Source organism: Panthera leo, chromosome B4 (assembly GCF_018350215.1).
Source record: "Panthera leo isolate Ple1 chromosome B4, P.leo_Ple1_pat1.1, whole genome shotgun sequence".
Lineage (NCBI taxonomy): Eukaryota > Metazoa > Chordata > Mammalia > Carnivora > Felidae > Panthera > Panthera leo.
Genome location: NC_056685.1, coordinates 122,184,171 through 122,208,588, shown reverse-complemented (window position 1 = coordinate 122,208,588; position 24,418 = coordinate 122,184,171). Strand labels below are relative to the sequence as shown.

Below are 24,418 nucleotides of genomic sequence, written 5' to 3'. Positions count from 1 at the left end.
GCTTGGAAAGCCTTGAAAAATAGTCAAACATCAAGAATGAAATTCAGAGAGGGGTGCCTGGGTGGCTTAATCAGTTGAGTGTCTGACTTTGGCTCAGGTCATGATCTTGTAGTTCATGAGTTCCAGCCCCACATCAGTCTCTGTGCTGACAGCTCAGAGCCTGGAGCCTGCCTTGGATTTTCTCTCTCTCTCTCTCTCTCTCCTCTCTCTCAAGAATGAATAAATATTTAAAAAAGAGATTTAAACTCAGAGAGAAGTGATGTGTCCAAGGTCACACTGTTAATTAGTGACAGAAATAGAAAAAGATACTGTTGATTCTGTTTTCTGATTCTAATGCAGTGTTTGGCCTTTAGAAACAATGAACCATGCCTATATCAAAATTACCTGGTAAATTAAAATGGCCAGGAGGGGCCTCCAATCAAGCTCACCCAAATGAACGTAGATCTTTGTGGCTCTCATTCCAACAAACTCACCTGAAAGTTAACACTTTTGTTCCCTTGCTGTAGAAATTTTCACAAACTAAAATAATTCCCTGCCTGTTTCTTATACATTACACAAAACCTGCAGATGCTTTGGGCATTCCACTCCACTTAAGGTCATAATTTAGACTATTATTGTATATTATATTATTCTGACTCTTTGGTCACTCTCTCCAATGTCAACTTGGGTAGAACTGCCTTGGAATGACTTAGCAAAGCTGTGCTCCTGGAAAATCTGAAACAGTCTGACGAGTTGTTGGATCAGCTTTTTTTTCTGGAGATTTCTCTGACGGCCCTAGGCCAAAAGAAATTTACACCTGATTTTTTTGCAGACTTCCAAGCAAATACTCTATGAATCTCTTCAGACTTTCTTCTTTCATCTGTGGTCTTTATGAGGTACTAAAAAGGCTGTTGAAGGGGTCTTTTTAAACTTTGAAATTTTGTTAGTCATAGACTCAATTCTGTGAATATTGCTGGGAAGATGGTACTACCTCTGTGCCATTTACCCTGGTGAAATGGTCTTTCATCAGAAGCAAGTGATTAAGAAAGTCCACACTGAGCCAACCCACAAGCAGCCAACTCCTGATAATCTATGAAACTGGGGAAAGGAGCACCAAGAGTTAGAATTCTGGATTAAACTGATTTGAGGACACTGTAGATTTTGGCCTCCTTTCTCGCTGCCCCCTGCCCCAGCTCCTTTGTGAGACCAAGTGGACTGTTTTTAAATCCTACTTCATTCTCATACTCCCCACTTGCCTCCATGAGCAGTGCCATTGGCAAGAGAATTTCTCAACCTAAGCACTATTGACATTTTGAGCCAGATATTTTTTTTTTTGTTGGAGGAGGAGGGCTGTTCTGTGCATTGTGAATGTTTAGCACCACACATGGCTCCTACCTTCTGGATGCCAGTGTCCTTCCTCCCAGTCGTGACAATCAAAATATCTCCAGACATTGCCAGATGTCTCCGGCGGCGGGCCGGGGGTGAGGGGTAGTGTGGAATCACCCCTAGTTGAGCACTACTGGACTAGAGGTTTCCAGAAGAGAAGCAGTTCGAGAGATGAGAAAGCCATTAGTGAAACTAACATAGAAAGTAATCGTCAGTCACTGGTTAATCAGAAGTCTATGTTCCATTACCCAGAGTAACAATGAGAAGACTCATTGTGGTTTCAAAAGTCTTTCCCTGAAAATAAAAAGCTCTTCCTATAGACTATCTAGAAGGTATTTGTAGGTGCTCCTTCTTGTCTTATAGCTGTGGAATTCATTTATTTTAGTAACGCAGCAAAGGAAGGCAGAAATGGTGTAAAGCAAAACTTTGTGCTTCGAAGTATGATTATGACCACCTGGAGCAAAAGATAACTAGATAAGCTAGTTATCTTTGACCTCAATATTTATGGCCATTCCCTTCTTAGTCATATAACAAATAAGCTGTCAATGTCCCACAGTTGAACAGGCCTGGTTCAGATATGGTGGCCATGATTTTTCTCTTCCCTTCTTGTGTCTTTCCTATCTGAATATCATCAGAGGCATTTTATTGCCAAGAAACAGCCCCAGCAGAAAACAGAAAGAGAAAACACTGGAAATCAGAAGTTCCACATTTGGGCCTCACCCAGCTCCCCTACTTAACAGCATTTCTCCCCTTTGGAGCAGTTAGTTAATATCCTTGCGTCTTACATTCCTCATTAGTAAAGTGGGAATTAAAATATTATACCTCAGAGTTCTTTTGAGGCTCAACTATAGAAGGGTTTGGAAAACCTAAGGGGTCATCCAAACATGTTGCTATAATTGATTGAATTAAATGCTTTGCCTTGTCCCTCTAATCACCACCACAAATTAGTTTAGTGGTTCAACTTCAATTATTAATGACATTGACCCATTAGTTCAATTGTTCTGCAATAATTATAATCTAGACAAGTTAATTTGGCAGTGTATCACCTCAACCTTATTAATTAGAAAGAAAAGTATGTTGGTATCTTCTGTTCACTTCTATATCACTTTACATTTAGACCACCCAAGAGTTAATTAATGTATTTTCAGAATGCTCACCCAGTATTACTGTTATGTCCTCATTGCAGGGAACAGGAAAGAGACAGAGCCTATCACTTTACCACACTAAGCTTGCTTAAAAAGTCTGTCTCCACAAGGTGGTTTTGTAGGCACTGAGGTATCACATGTAGGCAAGAGATTTCCATTCTCCCAAGTCAGCTATTGGTTAATTCTGCTTAGCCTCAAAATGCGGTGTTCAGCAGAGGGAATGTACTTGCTAATCAGAAAAGTATCTTTGCACTCTCAGGTTGCCCATTGTAACAGCTTCCTTATCATAGCCTGACTTAGGGGAATTGAATTTTTTTGTTCGAGCATGGCTTTGATGAAATCAGAATTGTGAGTTTTATCACCATGCAGTCCAGTGACCAACTGGCACGTGTTTCTTCTATCCCAGAGGCTTCAAATCCAACAGCTCTCAGATACATAATATTTGACTTAGCAAAGACACTTTTGAACCTCACAATCAAGTACTGGTTACCACTGCTGTGAATTTTCGTTCTATTTTGAGCTCTTTTAGAAAAACAAAGTTTTACTTTTTTTCCTGTCCTCCACACCATCCAATATTGGGCACTTAAAACTCCTTGCTTGACTTGATGTTAACAAAGTCATTCCAACAACTATTTCCCTCTACCAGTCCCCAGAATATACCCCCATCTGCTGCTGCCACCATTAAGGATCTGAGATTTAAGATATAGAATTAAAACTCTATTTGAGGTATCATCTCTTAGGACCCATTCACTATTGCCCCAGTAAAAATTTCTCCTTGCTCAACAGTAGGCTAATTCTAGTCAACAGAGTTTTCGAGGTCTACAATAGGAGCCTTCACAAAAAGATTCTACCTGTGGAAATGGCTTTGAAAACAGACCTCTATTTAGTTCCTCTCTATTTCATCTGAGGTATCCATACTAAAAGGAGCGATGGTAGCCACGGGCAGGCAGGTAACAAAAGGTAAATCCCTGGCAAATAAGCCCCCAAGGTGGGTAAAACAGCTGGAGTACCAGCCCTCAGAGAACTCTACAAGCAGTTTTTATTTGCCAAAGTATAATTGAAGAATCAGAGAGCTAGAAAGAACTGTAGAGAGCAATCTGGTCCAGTGCACTCACTTCCCAGATGAAATGAGGTCCAGAAGAAAACAATGTGCATCAGGTCACAAAGTACACTGGTGGGAAGGCTGGGACTGCAATTCAGTCACCTTGCTCAGTCTAGGGGTTTTTTTACACAGGAAGATGCTTTGAACTTAACCTTGAGAAACCCACATGAAGGTAGCATTAACAACTCAGAACTGCTATGTCATTCTTCTGTTGTAATGCATTAGAATAGTATTTGAAAATCTGAGCCCTTAACCAACAAGAAAACATTTTTTCCAACTATTACCACCCTTTGGATAACATCATCAAGTCTCTTTATCTCAAATCTGATCAACCTGACTACAGGACTATGGATCTTCATAGACCCTAGTAGTTTGATGAATTGGAGGCCTAAAAGAAAAAAAGTGACGAGCTCATTTCTTTTTAGAGATACTTTTAATTTAAAGTCATGTCAGTTGGTTGCCTAGTTTATGCATTTGTATTGCATGTTAACTCAGAAGCTACCCAAAACAAAAGGCACTGTCAATACATTATTTCTGTCTCCACATTCCTGACTTGCTAGTCTTCCATGAAGGTCTTCCATGAAGAAGCTTAAATTTTCCTACGTATTTTGAGTTTTATGTTTCTTTCCATTAAAGTTTCCAGCCGTTCATAGACATATTTAGTTTGGCAGAAGGTCGTGGTGACTCATGGAATGAAGAAATTTGAAAGCAAAGCTACTGAAAATGGATCTAATTTCTTTTTGGGGTAATTTGGGAGCGAGCGATTGATAATTTGTCTAATTTTTCCTGGTTTCATCAGCTGCCATACTGCCAAATATTTGTTCCATATGGATGCTTTGTTATTACTGAAACATATAACAAATTTCAGCTGCAACTATATCTAATATGGTCAAAGGGCAAGACTATTGTTGGCTCATTTTCTCATTGTTTTTGGCTGGACACCCTCAATCAATGGTTATTGAGTGAAAAAACAGGATCATATTGAAACCATTTTCAGCATGTTCCTTCCTATGTATCTAACCGTTTCACTGTGAGTTTGTCAAGCACGGCAAATGTTCCTTATTAAAGGGATGATTATGTTTTCGGCATAGACGTGACTGCCAGTTAATTGCATTCACCTTATAATTCCACTCTCTCAATTTGGTATAGAGATAGTTTTTGGCTTTCCAAAGATTCCTTCTTTTCTGCTGATTCTTGCCTCCCACTATGGAATAGATATTTGGGGACAGATTCTGAGGAGATCAATGACATACTCACACAATAAGCATCACTTCAGACTTACCTTAAGATAGTCTGTGAGCCCTGAGTCATTTGAATCTTAAGACTTATAAAAGGTATTAGTGCCACAAATCCGGCTGGCATTCTGTAGATTACTAGTGCTTTGCATGCAATTGTGGAAATCTCCCTTACCAGAGAAGCCAGACAAGGGTTCAGTAACAATGCACGGAAACACTGGCCTGCATAAGCTAAAGACATGGAAGGACTTCTGGCTGATTCTGAAGTAGGCATTGATCACTTACTGTCTTAAAGTCATTCAGCAGGTAACTGATTTCTTTCAATATATATGATTTCAAATCCCACCCCACAAAAAAACACAAAAGCAATAATAAAAAACAGAGAAGTCTATCTCTTAGAAGAAACCAGATGTTATTGAAGACCATGGAAAGTGATTTGTGGCAAGTAGTCTCTTGTTTACGATAGGAAAATTTGGTTTGACTAACAAATGTTCTAAGGGGCACACATGTCACATAGTAAAAATATAGCTTAGCGTATGAAGACAGATACAGAACCTTGCTACTTACTCAACGCAACCTGATAGCTTGTTTGAAGTGCAGAATCAGGGGCCCTACTCCAGACTAATTAAAACAAAATCTGCACTTGTAACCAGATACCCAGGAGATTTGCATGCACGTTAGGATTCAAAGGGCCCTGGTCTAGGGAATCACAGGAAATAACAGGTACATGTTGATTAGTGACTCATCTCTGAAGAAAGAGAACACCAACTAGTCAGGGCTGAACTTCCACTGAAGTTTTGAAAAATGTTGTTGGGGCCAAACATGCTTGTGATCATTAACAATGTATATACTGATTGAACAGTATTAAGTCCCTGATTCCTTAGGTCAATGGAGCCTTTCCTCAGGGGAAGTATAGAACTGCTCCAAGGATAACCCCAAGGCCTGACCTTCTGTGAACTGGAAATTGGAACTCCTAATTGCTGTGGCTGCAATTTCCAAACCCATCACTGGGGCCAGGAACTGAGATCCAGTCCTTAAGATCTTGCCAGCTTCTTTTTCAATAGTTACATTTTATAAGAACAGCCAAGCAAGAGTCCTTAAAAAAAATATTTCTAATTGCATTGAGTGGACAAATGTGTGTTTTACTCATATCAAATTGCTTCCTTTGTCATGCTCAGCCAGGTTCTAATATTATTTCTTATGACTCTGGGTTGATCAGATCCATTAGATTTGCTATCAAGATTTAAAAGAAATGGTTTTGAGCTAAGAAAAGTGGCTTTCTATCTCCTATTGGAAGATGAAGGGTAAACTTTAAAACTGCTTTTCAAAGAGGCAGTTGGCTCCCCAGTTGAAAGCCTTCACTAGATCCATTCTGGAACTCGGCAAGCTCCCCAGCCTGAACTTTAATGAAGGTCTAGATATCTAAAGGACATGTTTCTTCAGAAAGATCTTATCCCACAGCAGGGCAGGTAAAAGTGATAGAAGACCAGTTTATAACTTATTTTCCTTGAATGACACTAGAAAAATGGGGGAGAGCTTTGAATTAGGGAGTTAGGGAATCTTGGATTTACTCATAGGTTTATCACTAAATAACTTGGTAAATTTGGTGAATAGTCCCATGAGTCTCAAAACCTGTTTCTATTGGAACAATACTATTAAGATGAACCATGACATTCCACTACTGAAATGGGATCACTGTGATCTCTTTTCACAGTTTTCTGGGGGGGAGCCGGCGGGGGGGGGGGGGGGAGGAGGGAATAAGTCATAGACATAGTTTTCACATTTTTTTTTCATATTCGTTTTCCTTAAACTTTAAATAACTGTCACCTCTTGATTGCGTTCAATTCTAGGATTGGTTGTATTGGACTTAGCTAACAATTATATATTTTATTTGTTCAGACTTAATCCACAGCATTTTAATGCAATAACCCTTACTCCTTAGCACTATACCCATTGAAAGAATGTTGATAAGATACTAAGACCTTTTCCAAAACTAATATTTACTATTGTTTCATGGAAATCTCTAAAATCCTTTAAGAAATCCAACTGGATATAAAGCTATTATTGTTTCTTTATTAGCATTCTTCTTTCATTACTTTTATTCAGAGCTTCAGTAAAATGTATAGAAGTAAAATTATGTACTAACCAATTTAATTATAGCATTGACTAAGTATCTGCTCTGTGTTAAGCAATACCCAAGGGAGGATGAAACTATGCCTTGAAAGAGGTTTCACACTGGTGCATGAGGACCCATTAAATATCAATCTTAAACCCCAAGCTTGGGTCAGATAGAAATATCTCTCCCCTGTCTTATTCCAGTCTACACCATCCATTGAGTGCCTTCTGGTTAGCAAAACACTAATGATTGAAAGGAATGTAAAGCATACCTACTACCCTCATGGAGTTACTTTAGAGCAGATGTCACAAATGGTGCCCTATTCCAATCCCACCTGAATCTAGCTCAAAACTGTTTTGTTTTCTCCAGCCAATATACTTTCTAAGTTTTGGAATTATAAACACCAAGAGATTTAAAATAAAAACAAAGATTAAAAGCTCCTCTTGAAAAGTTAGGTGATCTAGCATTGCTGGCCAGCATTCCTGAGTAGCAGCTATTGGCTAGAGCTTTTTAGGTGGGATATGTATCCCTCCAGCTCACCACAGGGCCTTACAAGCTTGCTTTATTCATCTATATACCAACCTGGCCTTAGCATACATGGACAAATGCCTTTCCTACCCCAGATATGCAAGATTTCTTAACACAACTTTCTTTTTTATTCAACACAACATTCACTTATTGCCTTTGTACCATCACCCATGCATTAGGCCAGCCACTGCTGATTCATATGAATAAGGCACAAAATTTTTATTTAAGGCACTTCATAGTTCTTCTCAAACATAGAAAAGGTATAGTTCAGGTAAAATTTAAAAGACAATCAAGTCCTCCTGGTGAAGGGAGAACCCAAATATGAAAAATTCAACATTCAATAATTTAGAGATCATCAAAGGGATATTTCTTCAAGAGTAAGTGGAGTTTTTGGCCAGTGACCTTGTAAAGCAGGAAAGACCAGGTTCCCAGCCAATGCAATGGATGAGTTACGCAATCACTCAGTGTTTAGGACAATGGAGACCATCAGACCCAACTCTTCAGACAAAGTGAGTTGTAGCATTGTAGTTTGTTTTGCACCAAGATCCAGAACAGCTGTTACCAATTCACTGGAAGATTACACATGTGTCCTTCCTTCCATTCCCATCACTATTTAGGTCCTCCTCGTCACTCACCAAAACTATTGCAACAGCCTCCTCAATGATCATTCTGTGTCCAATATTGCTTGACACCAGCCATCCCACCCATGAAATTAATCTTTCTAAAGCACAGTTCTAATCACTTTATCCCTTTTCTAAACAACTTCAGTGACCATCCATGGCTAAGTAAATTGAATCCAAACTCCCCAACTTGACAGTAAGGCATTTTATATAACACCTCTACCTAACTTTTCAACTGTATTTCCTAACATTTCCCTACAGCATAGCTCACAAACTGGCAGTCTGTAAATTGTATCCAACCTTCAGGAGTATTTTGTTTGGCAAATGCAGTGTTTTTACAAAACTTTGAATTATCTGTCAATATAAATAACTCTGACTTCTACATTGGCACCAAAGTCTTCACCATTCTCTATTGCATTACTGTGGCCCACTCACTCCTTTACATGATTTTCTTGGCTTTTGTAGGCATTTGAGCTTACAAATGCTCCCTACATATTCCAACATCTAACCTAGATGATTTCCTACTACATATATTATTTTCCTCCGTTTTTTCACATGTCACCTCCTCTGAAAAATCTTCTACTAGATGTCAACTCTCTTCCCTTTGAATAGCAATAATATTACTCTTACAACTCTTATCATCTATTCTATATTGTGTTTTTTGGTGAGTGTTTGTGCTTTATACCATCTGGTTGGCTGTAAGTTCCTTGAAGGTGAGAGCTGTTTTATTAATCTGCTGTAAAATCCCACATACTCCCTTGTATACAACATAGTCAATGTCTGCATGGAATTAATTAAGCTATCCATTTTTCTTTGGCCTTCCAGGCCTATATTAGTTGTGTGTGCCCATAAGAAGGTAGTAATTCATTTGAAATGCAGACATGGCTGAGTCGGAAGGCCTCCATGGACTTTTAAGCATTTTCAAGTAGGGAGTGAGAAATGCTGTATCTAAAGGAAACTACTGAGGGAATTTAGGTAAACAGAACATGATCCTTTTTGTTGGAAGCTGGCTGTGATCTTCAGATTAAATCCTTATTGCATGTCTCACAAGGAGTGTCAGCAAACCCTTTAGTAAGCTCAACTTTGTCAGAATTACAGGAGTCAGTCTATTCCTGGGGGCCAAGCTGAAACAGTGAGCTGAGCCAGTGCCAGGTAGAGCACAAATACCCCAGAAAAAAATGAAACAGAAAGAACTCTGCACACTGCATTCAAAAGTGTCCATTTCCAGAGTTACTGAGTGCCCAGAAATGCACTCTCATTCCTGTTTGCCCTGGGAGAAGGGCCATCAATAAGTTGCAAGCTTATGGAGTCAGAATTCAGTGGTTCCAGAAATGGATCCAACTTCATGGATTTTGAATCAGAATGATCAGTTGTAAAATATGAACTAAAAAGAAGAAAGTCACTCTTCTAAAGTGTAATTCAATTCAGCAATGTTTTATGGACAAATATGCACCCAGGATAGTGCTAGAAATCAAGAGAAAGCTAAAACAAGAAAGCAAGTAGGGACAACTAACCATATTCTCAAGGTATGACATAAAAGCCTGCCTCAAGTTACCTTCAATCTGGTTGAGAATGTAACCCTTACCCATGTGTAGGAATTATCATCAAAGTAAACTGACAGCATTAAAATAAATAATAAAATATAAAAATGGCATTCTTTTTTTTATTCCTGCTAGACATGGCAGATGTCAAACATGTTTACTAAATTTCCAAATGAACACTGAGAATTTTCATTCTCCTCTCTCTACATTCAGTTTTGTAAAGTTTTCCATGGTTGTTTAAAAGGAAGGTGGACTTTGTCACTTTCATGTACCTTCTGTCTGCCTGGATCCTTAACTAGGTAGAGGTATGGATGTGCTCTGTTGCTTGAAAGAGGCAAGAAATACTGGGTGAACAAGCTGCTTTGACTTTGAGCTGATGGAAAGTTCATGAAAAACTCCCTCCCTTTGTGAAGTTGCCAGACCAATCTTTCCAACTCAAGTTCAGTGATGTATCCAAATCTTACCTGGAGTCAGAGGCTCTCCTCCCATCTGATTTTCTGTATCTCCCAGTCCAAACAGGATCTGACACAGAGAACATGGGCATCATTGGCTCCTTCTCTTTCACCACAAGTATTCCTCAAAACAGATATTTTCCCAAATTAAACAGAAATTCAACTGTGAGTGTCCAGGTATATTTGAATAATATGTATGTATGTATGTATGTATGTATGTATACCAAAGGGTCAACGTTAGGTGTCAAAAGAGGCTCTGATTATAAAATAAGGAGACTTGAACACCTGAGGAGACTTGGCTTTGCTAGTTATAAGTTGGGTGCCTTTAGGTAATTATCTTGTTTCTAAAAGGGGTACAGTCAGCCCTGTTCTGACTCCAGAAAGGGGTTTTTGTGAGTTTTAGGTGAGATAATACCCATGGAGGCATCACAAAGTTTTCAGGGAATCAAGGCCAGCTACAGGTTTCTAGAGATAAACTGAATGAGGTGTTGTTTGAATTGATGGACTGCTAGGTCAGAGTACATTCTAAGTTACAATTGGGTTAGCCAAGATGACATTCAGTCATCTTCCTCCAGAGGTTGAGGACAGCCATCTCTTTTTGGGTCGCGTGCGTTTTTTTGTTGGCATTACAAGGGCAAAGTAGGAGTAGCTATATTATTGGTCAGTGCTTCCCATATTCCACTATCCCATGAGTAGGGATAAGAGGTTAATTAAATATATCTCTCGGGCAACAGAAATGATCAAGGCTGTCCCTGGAACACAGTTGTTTGAAAAAGTAGGCTTTTGTTTCAGGGAAAATCTCCCACAGAGAAACATGGAACACCAAAGAGAACTATAAATAGGACTATCATTTATGTCAATTATAAATAGATTTGTTCCCTTTTGATTAGAAGATTAGTTCTAGCTGAAAGTCTGTAGTTGAACAGAAATGAGGGAAAAACTGACAAAATATTATTACATGCTAACAATTAGATTTGATACCTTTTCCTCCCTGAGGTATTTTCTCTGATTTTCCCTAAATGAAGACACTTGTGTTTAGAATCCAGATTTTAGTCTTTGAAGTACATTTATTCATATTTCATCACCTCCTCAGTATCTCTCCTTACCTTCTAGATTAGAATACACACACATACACACACACACACATGCACACTGCTTTTTAAATTGAAAAAAAAAATGGAATAAATTGAATATCTGTGTTAGAAATTCAAAAGAGGTAAAACTCTCCTCAGAGGCTCCTAAGATGGTCTTCATGCCCTATTACAAATGTTTGCCTTTTCATGAAGCAAATTCTGTACCAAATTGTGGATCCTTAGCAAACAAATATTAGCACAATGACCTAAGGGACCAGAGTAAAAGAGCTATAGAGGAAGGGCCATATCCCATAGGCTCTTGCTACTAAGCACTTGTCAGACATGCAGCCATTTTTCTTTCATTCTAGAGGGAGCAATATCCAGAGGGATCCCAACTCTTTAGATCTGGTTAGCCAACTCCTTCTCCTTTGCTCATGTTCATGACTCATCTCTTCCCAGGGCCAGGGAGAAAAGTGGCAGCTTCCCATCCAAGCCGTCTGCTAGGTTCATCCTGGGACGAGGATTTGCGGAGGGAGCAGTAGGGTGCTGCCGTACCAGGCATGATGGAATACAATGGAATGTATGTCTCCTGCCCACTGGGATGAGGGAATGAAAAATCTTACCTGAGTCTAACCTACCTTGCTTCATGGAGACTCTTGATCTCAGCTGCCCCAGACTCAGCATTAAGAAAGAGGCTATAGGTGGGGTAATTGGGAGGAGAGGGCAGATGCAGTGAGCAGGGGCCTTTCTGGGAAATTTGTCCCCACTTTAAATGCCCTATTCTGGTTTCACTGTAGGATATTTTAAAATGAACTTAGCTTGTCAACTGGAAATTCACTGCCTGACCCAAGATTCAAGGGAGATTTCTGGAAAAACACTAATCAGGGATTTGGAAGGGCTGGGCCCCAACACATAAAGAAATATATTGAATATTTTTAAAGATATAAAATTCTTAGAACTGTTGGACAGGTTTCTGCGTGTGACCTCTCTCTTCCAAGTGGCATTGCTCAACAGCCCAGCTCTCATCAGAAGGCTGACATCATGCTGTTGTGCAACTCACAGCCATTGCAATGTCACTTTACTAACTGCATTTGCTGTGCATTCAACTACTGAGAAGTCGAGCTGCTTTAGGTTTTGAGTCAGAAGTTCTGAGCAGGATCATTGCCGTGAAACCTGAGCCCGTGGTTCTTTTAAAAAGTCAAAATACATTTGGATCTTGCAAATGGAGAATGTCAGAGCCAATATTTTCTTCTTTAATCAAAACTCGGGAATGGCACAGTGGGTGGCTCAGGCCATGTCCTCCCTTTTTTTCATTCCCTTCCCCCACACTCTCAGCCAAGAATCTTCAGGCATGGGAGAGATGAATGGAAAGAAGCTGTAGGTCTTGCATGTTCAGTCCTGAACTTCTCTGCTGAGCACTGTATTATGGAGGGCTCTGACACAGTAGGATGTGGAAACATGAAACTGGGTTTATCCATTTGTTCCCAGACTGATAGGTCAACAGAAAATAGGAAAGGCTTCTTTCCACTTGGCCTTGCATTACCAATCAAGTATTTGGGATTCCACCTCCCAAATTTTTGGAAGCTCCCTTTCTGAAAGGGACCTCTCAGTCCAACAGCCTGACTCTACCTCCAGTGCTGGCCACTGACTCTGTTGACTCTTTGATGGGGAAATCTTCTATCCTCATCCCCTTGGATCATTCCTATAGCTCAATCTATGAAATAGTTTTCAAAAATGAGGAGATGAGACCCTTCTCCATTCTTAAATACGCTGGTTGGTCCAGAATATTCTTGGGAGCTTCATGAAGAGTTCTGAGTCTTGTCTTATTCACAAAAGTAGCAATGGCCTTCAGACTGAGTTAAGTGAAACATTACTATGTTCAAGTGACTAGCTTTATCTTGTTCCCTCCGTGTTGCTGTCTTCTTTCAGGGAAATCTAGGAACAACAGAGTTGAATCTGTTCTTCCCCCTGGTACATGCACTCCCCTCTAGGGAAAACCCTGACATTCCGAAGACCTCATGAATCACTCCAGAATGTCAGTAGTAGCCTTGGTTAATGGGAAGTTTCAGAAAGGGAGCTTCCAAAAATTTTCCACAATGCCTGTGAAGTGAAATAAGTATATTCACGTTTGTTTAGAAGTCACGTCTGGTGTTTAAGATAGGCTTTGAATAGATAGGATTTTGAAAGATGGAGAAATTCTGAGCAGAGAAAACAACTTAATGGAAAAGCATATAAATGCCAAAATATAGGGCATCTTTGCTGGTGCATAAGCTATCCAGCCAGTTGTTGGGGTAGTATGCTCATGGAGAGTAGTGCAAAATAAGCCCAAAAGAGATAGGCTGGAGAAACATTTGTATTGAAGAATAATAATAACTAGCACTTTCCCAGCACTTATTATATGCATGGTACTGTTTAAAGCACTGATACAAAAAGCTATAAAGTATGTACTATCAGTATCCTCACTTTAACGTGAGGCACAGAGAAAGATATAATGTGTATAAAGGCACATAGCTTCTAAGTGAGACAAAACCATGGTTTTAATTCAGGCAGCTGACCGCAGCACCCATTGTACCTGGTAGACTTTCAGCATACTGCTCATAGCATGACTTTATTCTTTGCTTTTTCTTCCATCCCCTCTTCCGTAGCTATGAAAATACTGGCTAGCCTCTAAGGGCAAGTTCATATATTCCTTCTTTAATGAGACCTCTTCCACTCTATCAGTAAGAATCTGTCTTTCCCTACTTGAGGTTCCCCTTTATTTGTATCTACAGTAATTTTTATCATCTTACTTATATTACAGTGAAGTATGTGCTCATTTACAAACTCCTTCAGGCCAGAATTGTCATCATATTCCCCTTTATATCCTTAGACCCTGAGATAGTACTTTACATGTGGAAAGTGCTCAATTAACATAGCCTGAAATGAATATCACAGTCCACTGGATGAAGCGTGGAGATATGTCCCCTAATCCCACATACCTCGTTAAGATCATCTTTCCAAATTCAAAACAACAACAACAACAACAACAACAACAACAACAACAACAGCAAAACTAAGAAATCATGAGCCCTACAGAGAACTCTTCCACTCCTGAAATCCTACAGCCCATCAAAAACCATTTGGAAAAGCACAATGTGGACAATCCCAGGCCACAAACCAAAAATACCATTCCAGGGTTGGCCCTGCTTGGCTGCAAAAGAATGCTAATTCCAACAGTGCTTTTAAAGGCTAAAGCATGGCCACACGTGGATGAAGTATCTCACAAAAGGCTGTGGGGTTCCAGAATTTCTGAGAAGGTTCCCTTTATCCTAATAAAGTTCTCAGCTTCTCAACCCCCAAATCCCAACTCCCTGCGGGAGACTCAAAACACCCAATTTAATTAAAACCTCTCTTTTTCACATTGAAGTCACAAGTTTTCACACGGTGCGACGTGTTGCTAACCCAGCAATTTCCAGACTAGACTGCTCAGCAAGGCAGGTGCTGTTTTCCTTTTACGGCCCATATCCTCAAATTGCTTTGCTGCTTAGATATCACTGAGGGCCAGGTTCCTCGGGCAGATTCCAGTCCAAGCTCTCCCTCTTTCACCCAATTTTTTAACGGCATGGAAGATTTCTTTCTCCCATAGGTGAGGCTATCCGATAGGAAGAGAATGTCTTATCTTTTTTAAAAAGTATCCTTTTAATGTTTGTCATTCATTACCTCCAAGCTCAGGGAGTCAATAACAACAAGTAAGCACAGTGTGATGCCTTTGAAAGGATGTCAGACGAGCATGTGGAATTGCCTACAATTATCTAATTGTCAAGACCAACGCTACACAGATTGAGCGTTATAGATCGGCAAAGTTGAGTGCTGAAAGGTGATGGATAAGTGCACAGTTATTTGCTGAGCATCTATTATATGCCAGGCTCTGTGGCAGGTGTTGGGGATTTAGTGCTGAACCAAACTGACAGGGTTCTTGCCTTAAGCACTTAGAATTTAGCTAGAAAAGTATGGATGGCCAGTGCTAAAGGTAAACAAGGAGTGGTGAGGCCGTTATGACCTGCAGTTGTCTAGGAGGAGAACTATACGGTACATTCCCCAACCCTTCTTTTCTTCCCAACTGTTGGACTATGTTTAAATCTCCTATTTTCTTCTTAGCTTTTCTTCTTATTGTTGCTTTCTATAGCAGGCATTGTTGCACACCCACTGTTACAGGCACTGGTTTAGATTCCTTGTGTCAAGGAAGCCTCACTGTTAGCTTCAGTTTGGGCTCTGGATCTTTCATCTTCTTATCCCAGACAATCAAAGGAGCCAGCTTAAATTGTGTGACTAGTTTGCTTCCATCAGGAGTCAGACTCATTGTTCCCCCTCTGTTTTCCTGCAAATATTGGGATATTCCAGGTACACTGGAGTCTGAAGTCTCTTGTCCTGGGAAGGCCCACAGTTCCTGAGGCGTTAAGAAAAGGAAACCATAAAATGTCCATGGGCCTACGTATTGGTACCTTGGTCTCAAGCTTCTAGAAGTGCCAGCTTCCTGGAAATTTTTTACCCACTCTGTGTAAGCAAACAAAGTAGAAAATGATAAGAAACACTGGATATGTCTCAAATTATTTGTTCAGGAAATATTCAAGTGCTCTGTGCAAGGGAGAGCAATGGTCTCTGGTCCTTGATAAAATCTATGGAAGTCACAGGTTTTGATACAACTTCATTGATGAGTTTAATGCCAATCAAGGAGCCAAATTGTTTACCTAGAAGAATTCTGGGAATATACAAGACAGACCTAATGTGGAGAATCATTAATAAAATCATATCAAATTAGATATGAAACTGACTCACTTGATATGACATTAGAATGCATATTTTGACATTGCTATTTTTCTCACCAGTAGCCTTTCTGGTTTTCCAAAATCCTCTTCCTTGTTCTCCTCTGACACTATCACAGACTAACCTGCAATAACAAGATCATCTGAAACTTCATTCAAGGTTGAACCTCTGAGATTCTGTATCCCTATATCCCAAATCCCATAATTAATAGAAGTTTAGGAGAAATGATCCAAAACTCTTCTGAAAACCTACCCAAGGTGTTACTGGAGTCTTATTAGAATGACAGGAATGAATCAAAATTAGATGCCTAGATATAAGGATAAAATACTGATAAACAGCATGTAGATCTTGAGAAAATAAAATCAAAAATAGCAGAGAACTTGTTTAAGCGCACCAAAAGAATTCGAAAGAAGAGCCAGTGTGTCCTTTATCTGTATTTGCCAACACAAAGGAAAAATCATAATCTCTAAATGAGATGGTTGAAAACTCTGGCTTTTAAATGGGGGGGGGGGCAGTGAAAAGAGATTGAGAATTCCAGAAAAGCAGTGTTTTATCAGGTCTAATTTAGTCCCAGAGCTATTGGGAGTCCATTTGTCTCCAAGTGAAGCATTGCCTGGTGTCTGTGTTTCTGTTCATGCAGAAAGCTGCTGGGGCCATCAGAGCAAGAGAGACTTCACAAAGAAAGTCAGAAAGCAGTGCCAAAAGGCAAACACGGTTCCTGTCACAGCCAAAATAGTTCACTTAGCTCTTTGTGTTGCTCTCTTACTCTGTAATGGAGCAATTTCTATGAGAGTTGTATAAAAATAAGGAGATTTTTAGCTTTAAGCAGCAAATGAGTGAACTGGGCAAGAAAAGCATGAAATTTAGTGAGGGAAAGAGTGATAGGGAAATAATATAAGAGCCCTGGAAAAGAGTGCTTCCTCTTTAGAGAAAATACTATGTGAAAATCCACACTTGTAAAACAGATACACTCTGGATGGATTTTCTCAGTTCAGAACAACTTATCACTTTACTGAATGCTTTTTTAAGACTTCGTCTTGTGACTTCACATTTAATGTGGTTGAGCACTTCCTTTTGCTCTCTCTCTCCCTTACCCCTCTCTCTACCCTACATCTACTGGAGAGGTAAAGGAGAACCCATGAGGTGTAATCCCTCGTAGGTCTCCGTGCTTATCCATGTTTGTAATTCACTTCTACCATAGTGACAAGACTCAGAAATATGTCAAGACTTAGAAACCCTTGGTAGCCCAGAGGGTAAGAGTTTCTGTCAAGAATGGAGACAGAGGGACTGTAGAATTATAGGGCTGCAAAAAACCTTCAAACTCAAAATCCCTCTGCTCAGAAAGCAATCTCTTCTTCAACATCCTGACAAAAGGACTCTGCTGAAATCCTCCTCAACCTTATTGTGCCCCTCTTCTGCAAAAAGAAAATCTTAGCAATGGGGTGTTATACCAATCCACGAGATGGTCATCTCTCATGGATGGAAGTCACCCCTCAGTGACTCAGCAGGGCTTTCTCTGAACCTTCCTTGTACCTTGTACCTGCTAAGGCACTTAGCCAATTCTGCTTTGTATTATGGTTATTTATGGGTTATCTCATCCCCTGCTGGGTCATAAACTCCTTGAAAGCTAGGGCTTTGCCTTGCCCAACTATCTGTCATACTCTATAACACTTAAGATAGTGCATCTTAAAAATGGCAGGTAACAAAAAGTTTTGTTTGCTTTTTAAAGTGACTTGTTTTTAAATGGAATTCTATCTTAGTTCTACAGGAAGAGTATCTACATTAGAAATTATTTTGTCACCATAGGTTTAAATTTCCTTAATGTTCTCTTAATATTTAATCCATAGAAAGTATGCTTAACACATAGTAGACAGTGTATAAGTTTGTTGAATGAATTTATGAATGAATAAATCAATGTACAACTGCTCATAGAGGGTGTTCCCCACTTCCCCTGTGAAGTTAAGGCAGTATTAGGAGAATGCTTTACTTATCTGAGCCTCACTCTCCTGTTTCAGTCTAGTATTGCTGATACAAAGGTGTCATCATCACCGTTAACCCAATGCTGATGTAACCTGAACTTTTGCTCTGTGTAATCACAGATTTGGGTGAATTTCCTAGAAAAGAACAGTCCTGAGCTAAACTGTTAAGTACATAAAATATAAATTGGGCCTCTTCCATATAGTCAAGAGCAAGGGAGGCCCTAACTCTGCTCTGCCCCTTTCATTCCGACCCCCCCCCCGCCCCCACCTAGCAAGGCCTGCAACAGAATTATAAGAATCTCAAGCTTGCCTATTTTATGCCTCCTCCTACTCCATTCATAAACCCTGAGTGATCTGTTACCTTCCTTCCCATAAGCTCTGTATAAATATCTCCTAATCCAATGAGACAAAGCCATAATAGGGTCATTAGAGGCACCAATAACAAGCCAGTGTGACCTTCAGCAAACTTTGCTCTTTCAAGAAGTGGTTATCATTAAGATTCTGCGCAAATAACAGAGTTCCAGGGCTACACTGGCTTAACCAACATGGAAGTTTGTTTCTCTCCCACATAGAAGTCCCAAGATACATAGTTCAGGGCTGCTGAACTATCAGCTGAACAGAGTAGCTCAGGTATCCAGGCTACTTCTAATTTTCTGTGTCACTATGTTTACACTGTGGCCCTCCTCTACATGGCCCAAGATAGCTGATGGAGCATCTTAGAACAACATTCTTGCCAGCAGGAATATTTTTAAAAGCAAAGGATACATACTGGTTGTCTTTTTAGGAAGTATCCAGAAGCTGTCTTGTGACACTGTAACTTATATCCCATTGTCTAGAATTTAAGTAAATGGTCACACTTAGTTTCAAGGGAGGCTGGGGAATATACTCAGCTGAAAATGAATGTTTCCAGTACCATGGAAAGAGGGAGAGTGGGTATTGGGCAATGAGAAGGAATTCATGCCAAAAGGACCACCCACAGAGCTCCTTAAGTCATATCACTTAGGTGTTCACCTATGCACTACAAAATCAAAGTTTGATCTTGTGTCGGCCAGATCCAGATGCCAATTCTGGCAGCATCACTTAATCAGCTGTGTGACCTCTGAACCTTTTCCCATGCTATTAAACATGGGAATAATACCTCCCACTTAGGTTCCTATAGGATGATGTGAGATGACTGGTGTGCATAGCACAGTGCCTGGTACACAGTAGACATTTATTATTGCTCACATTTATTATTATCATCATTCTCTCCACATATAAGACTCTGCATTCTCTGTTCCAGGCTTTAGACCAAGTTGGGTGTGAAAACATTAACAAAGCTCCCAGTGGTGGTATTTCTTAAACAATTTCACACCCTATCCATTAGCCAGATGTGTTAGAGCAATGAATGGCTGCTCAAGAGAATGCCTTTATCCTTAGTTGTCCTTTCCTTTCTGTCTTTGTTGCATGGTGTCAAACAAGACAAAAGCAATTAATAAAGTTCTCAGCACTGGAAGAGATGACAATTAGAATTAGCAGAGATCAGAAAGGAGCTTAAAATGATGAAGGGAGTAGTGGGATTTTTAGAATACAAAGAGTATTCATTTTGACTTCACTGTTTATCAGGTCAAGCAAACTATTGTGGAAAGTCACCCTGGAAAAGGGTAAGGAATACATACCTCTTTGGCACTGTCCACTCTGCTATATCAAGTAAATGGGTTAAGAGGTATACGGAGATTTATTTTCCTCTTAGAAGATGCTCCAAGATGCACTAAGCTCCTCCTATTGTTTTCTATCAAGGCAGGAACTTGCCATTCAAATTGAAAAGTATTGTAATAGAACTATTTGGTGCTTGGGTAGACAGGAATTTAAATCATGGCTTGGCCACTTAATAGGTGGGTGATCTTGAGATATTAATAGACTTTTCTAAGGATTAGTATTTTCAACTGTAAGATAAGGATAATAATGGTGTCCATCTCATAGGATTGTTGTAAGAATTAAATGAGATAGTGTATGTATAAATCAGATGCCCCCAGGTTTTCTGGTATGCTAGGGTCACACTTTTATCCACTATCTACATAAAATGGCTTAGAACCCCTTTCCACATTTCATGGGAAGTCCATGCACTTCTCCAAAGCTCTGAATATTTGGGGCACCATGCTTCTCTTTAGTTCATTCCAAAGTTTTCTTCTCCACTATTTTCTACTCCTATTGTCACTCTTGAAACTGTCATACTCTGTCACCTGCTGCTTCTTCCATAGTTCATCTAAAAGATGAATCAAGGATAGGAAAACATGGAGACAGGAAAGTCGTGAGTGCCTGAAATTTTGTGGGAGCCCTGAGAGCTATGATAAAAAAGACTTGAGGGGTACCTGGGTGGCTCAGTTAGTTAAGCATCCAACTCTTGGTTTCAGCTCAGGTTATGATCCCACTGTTTGAGTTTGAGCCCTTCATCAGGCTCCATGCTGCGGGTGTGGAGCCTGCTTGGCATTCTCTCTCTCCCTCTCTCCCTGCCCTTCCACAGCCCCCCTCTCTCTCAACAAATAAATAAACTTGAAGAAGAAGAAGAAGAAGAAGAAGAAGAAGAAGAAGAAGAAGAAGAAGAAAGAATGAAGGAGGAAGAAGAGAAGGATGAGGAGGTGGAGGGGGAAGAAGAAGAAGAAAGAAACTTGATGCAATACATTGCTTGCCTGGATAAAGGGGGAAAGGAATAACAAGTAAACAAAGGTGACTCTAAAACTTTGAGTCTAGATAAGCAAGAGGATGATGGTGCAGACCTGGACAAGTCCAGAGGAACATTTGAACTTGGTCAATGACATAGATGTTGACTTTGGTTTTAGAGATACTGATTCATAGCCATAGTCAAGACAATTCCCACGGCTCATTATTGGTGCTGGTTCAAAGCTCAGAGAGATGGCAGCCCAAAGAAACAGGTTTGGAAGTTTCCTTGTAAACATGGTAGCCAAAGTGTGATCACTGTCACTCCAATATTTAAATATTAAGTTATTTTCTTAAATAAAAAGGAAGAGGGGCACCTGGGTGGCTCAGTCGGTTGGGCGTCCGACTTTGGCTCTGGTCATTATGTCACAGTTCATGGGTTTGAGCCCTGCGTTGGGCTCTGTGCTGACAGCTCAGAGCCTGGAGCCTGTTTCAGATTCTGTGTCTCCCTCTCTCTCTGCCCCTCCCCTGTTCATGCTCTGTCTCTGTCTCAAGAATAAATAAACATTAAAAAAATTAAAATAAAAAGGAAGAAATAGAATTACCATTTTGGAGTCTCACAAGAGCTGAGCATCATCCAATTACATCACATATGATCTCCCCAAAAAACCATTTCTTCAGACCAGAAACTGAGTTTTTATTCATTGTTATTTTTTAAGTAAAATTTAAAATTACAGCATCATAACATTGCAGTTGGAATAGGCCTTAAAATGTTCCTGGTCCAAATTCCTCACTTATATATGGGGAAATTGACCTTCTAGAGAGTCCAGGAGAGTTATCCTTGTCCACTCATGCTGAATAGTGATGCCAGGTATCCATAACCCACTAGTAGAATTTCTGTTCTTCTTTGCTCATTTTTTCAGCTACAGTTCAGCTACCAAAGCTTTGCTTTTAAAAATTTTACCTGATTAAAAATGTTCTTTCCAATTAAAGTACATACACAGGCAGTGAGGAGACAGGGTAAAATAAGGAGCCAGAGGGTGTGGATGTTAGTCCCATGCAGAAAGAATTGGCTACGTGACCTGAAGGGAGTCATTTAATCTTTCAAGATCTCAGTGTTCTGGGGCACCTGGGTGGTTCAGTCAGTTGGTTGAGTGTCCTACTTTGGCTCAGGTCATGATCTCACAGCTCGTGAGTTCGAGCCCCGTGTCAGGCTCTGTGCTGACAGCTCGGAGCCTGAAGCCTGCTTCAGATTCTTTGCCTCCCTCTCTCTCTGCCCCAACCCACTCGCATTCTGTCTCTGTCTCTCTCAAAAATAAATAAACATTTTTAAAAAATTAAAAAAAGAAAAGATCTCAGTGTCCTCACTTGAGCAGCAAAGAGATTGGTCTGAATTAGCTCTGAAATGCCTTGCAGCTCTGATGTTCCTGGGTTCTTGGAGGTATCAGCTGTCTCCAACTGGATCCACATTTTCTAATCCCACACAAGATGGAGAGCAGGCCCATTCCAGTATTTGGGGAGGCCCATCAGGACAAGAACTGGCCTTTCTCTGTGGGGGCTGGAGAGGGGAAGCAGCTGAAGCAACACTATCAGTTTCCTTCCCATTCAGAAGAGAACAGTCGAGCTCCTCCCAGGGGAAGCCATTTGGATTTTGACAGTGCAGGGTCTGTCTTATGACGGGAATGGAGGACTACTGTCAAATGAGGGTGCTTAGCGGCTGTGATTCTGAACACAAAATCAAAGATGGAAGGAAATCCAAGAGGTCCTTGGGTCCAGTCCCCTGTCTCTATCTAAGCCTTCCAAGGCAGATGGTTGTCATCCTACATTTAAAGATCTCGAGGGCAGCTTCCCACAGCGCCCCAGATCAGCATGTTTCCCCCTCACAATCAAGAAATTCTTCCTGGTATTTAAGTGGAAACACTTTCAGTATAGCACTAGTTTGTTTACCCTTGTCTAGTCCTCAGTGGAGATGAGGAAGAATATTGTGTGTAATAATAACCCTTCTTACACCTGGGAGTGGTAATTAAGTCATCTATTAGCCCTTTTGGGGGGGGGGGTAAATATTAACTCCATTTTCCACCCAGTTAATCTTTTTTTGTTTTTACTCCTAGCTGGATTCTTTCCAGCTTCTCCAAATGAGTCTTAAAATAGGAGGATGAAATCTGAGTTCCCACTCTAATTAAAACCTCAGCAATGCCAAGTTTTGTAGAAGGATTACTCTCTAGGCTTTCATTTCATAATTCTCAACATACGCCTGCCTCATATTACAATTTTGTTGTAGTACTCTCCTGCTGACTTGGGGCCCACAGCTATTTTGCTATAGTACTTGTCTCTGCCAGTTGGAGCCCATTTTTGTCCATTTAAACATCTTCCTGCTTTTAATGACCTCCCCCATTCTACATTGTTAAAGGTCACTTTAAATTATTTTTTTCTAGTTTATTTTATTTATTTTGAGAGAGAGAGGGAGCAAGGGAGGGACAGAAAGAGGGGGAAAAGAGAATGTCAACCAAGCTGCATGCTGTCAGCACAGAGCCCAATGTGGGGCTAGGTCTCATGAACCGTGAGATCATGACCTGAGCCGAAATGAAGAGTCAGACACTTATCCAACTGAGCCACCCAGGTGCCCCAGGTCACTTTAAATTCTAACCTTACCTTCTAATATTTGAAGACCTTTTCCTGATTTAGTGCAATCTGAGAAAACATTCTAGTCTATTATTTCATTGAGGAAGGAGTCTCAATTTTCTTCCAATACCCATAAGCATGGTTTGAGCATGAAAAACAATGTAGTAACCCCTTTCCAGTCATCTATTCAACAAACATCTTTTCAAGCACTCATGGTAAGCACTATGCATACATTGATGGCTAAATCATAATTTCTTCATCCATTCAGCAACATGTACATACAATGCACACAAAATGGATTTATAAAGTACCTACTCTTTGCAGGCCTGTGGTGGGTATAGGGCATATAGAAGTGAACAGGACATAAAAGGCTCTTCCCTTTATGGATCTCACATTCTAAGAAAAATGGAGGAGGGAGACAAAACATTCGTCAACCAATAAATAAACACTACTTTGTCAAATCTCGATAAATGTTCTGAAAGAAAACAATGGGACAATAGACATCAGAGTGGTGGCTATCTTAGGAGAGACCTCCCCAGGCAGGGAGGGGGACTCTGAAGACCTTACAGTCTCACAGGGTTTTGCTCTTCTGAACCCATTCCCTCTAGCAATCCAACCTTGTTCATGGTCTCTTCTCCCAGACCCAGAACTAACTTTTGCTGGGATGTTAATGGCTGATAATGTACTTTCCCTAGTTAATTATTTATAGTTCCAAAGGACTCTTTCATGTTCTTTAATCAAAAGAATAGATAAAAGAAAGGAATTTCAGGATATAGGTGTCTTAGTTCCACAAGAAGTTAATAGACATACCTGGAAAACAAGGGTCCAGTGGTCCCTTAAGTGTGGAGAGAATGGACTTCAATAGCATCACATAGATTTCTTCACTGTAGAGTTTCTCACAATCTTGAATAGGTTGATGAACGTTAGGACTCTCCCAAATGGATGTTTACAGCTGTTCCCTAAGCTCTTTGCATGGACTCTGTGAAAGAATATTCTTTGATGAATGCCAGGCTGAGGAGATGTCCTGGATCCTTCGCTGTCTTTTGATGTAGGGTTTGGCATTTGGGATATGATTCCAAATCATAATCACCCAGTGTGCAGGTCAACCTTGGATGTTTCTGAAAGATTTGGTAACAAGATGAGCTTCTCCATGAGCCTGGGACTGTGCTTCTCTTGTTTCCTTAGATCATGAAGCCTTTT

General features: G+C 40.2%; 1 protein-coding gene across 4 annotated transcripts in view; it reads left to right on the top strand.

Moving 5' to 3' along the window:
• The window catches only part of IGF1 (insulin like growth factor 1), a 72,750-nt gene that overhangs the window by 12,731 nt on the left and 35,601 nt on the right, over window positions 1-24,418 (top strand). The window lies entirely within an intron of this gene.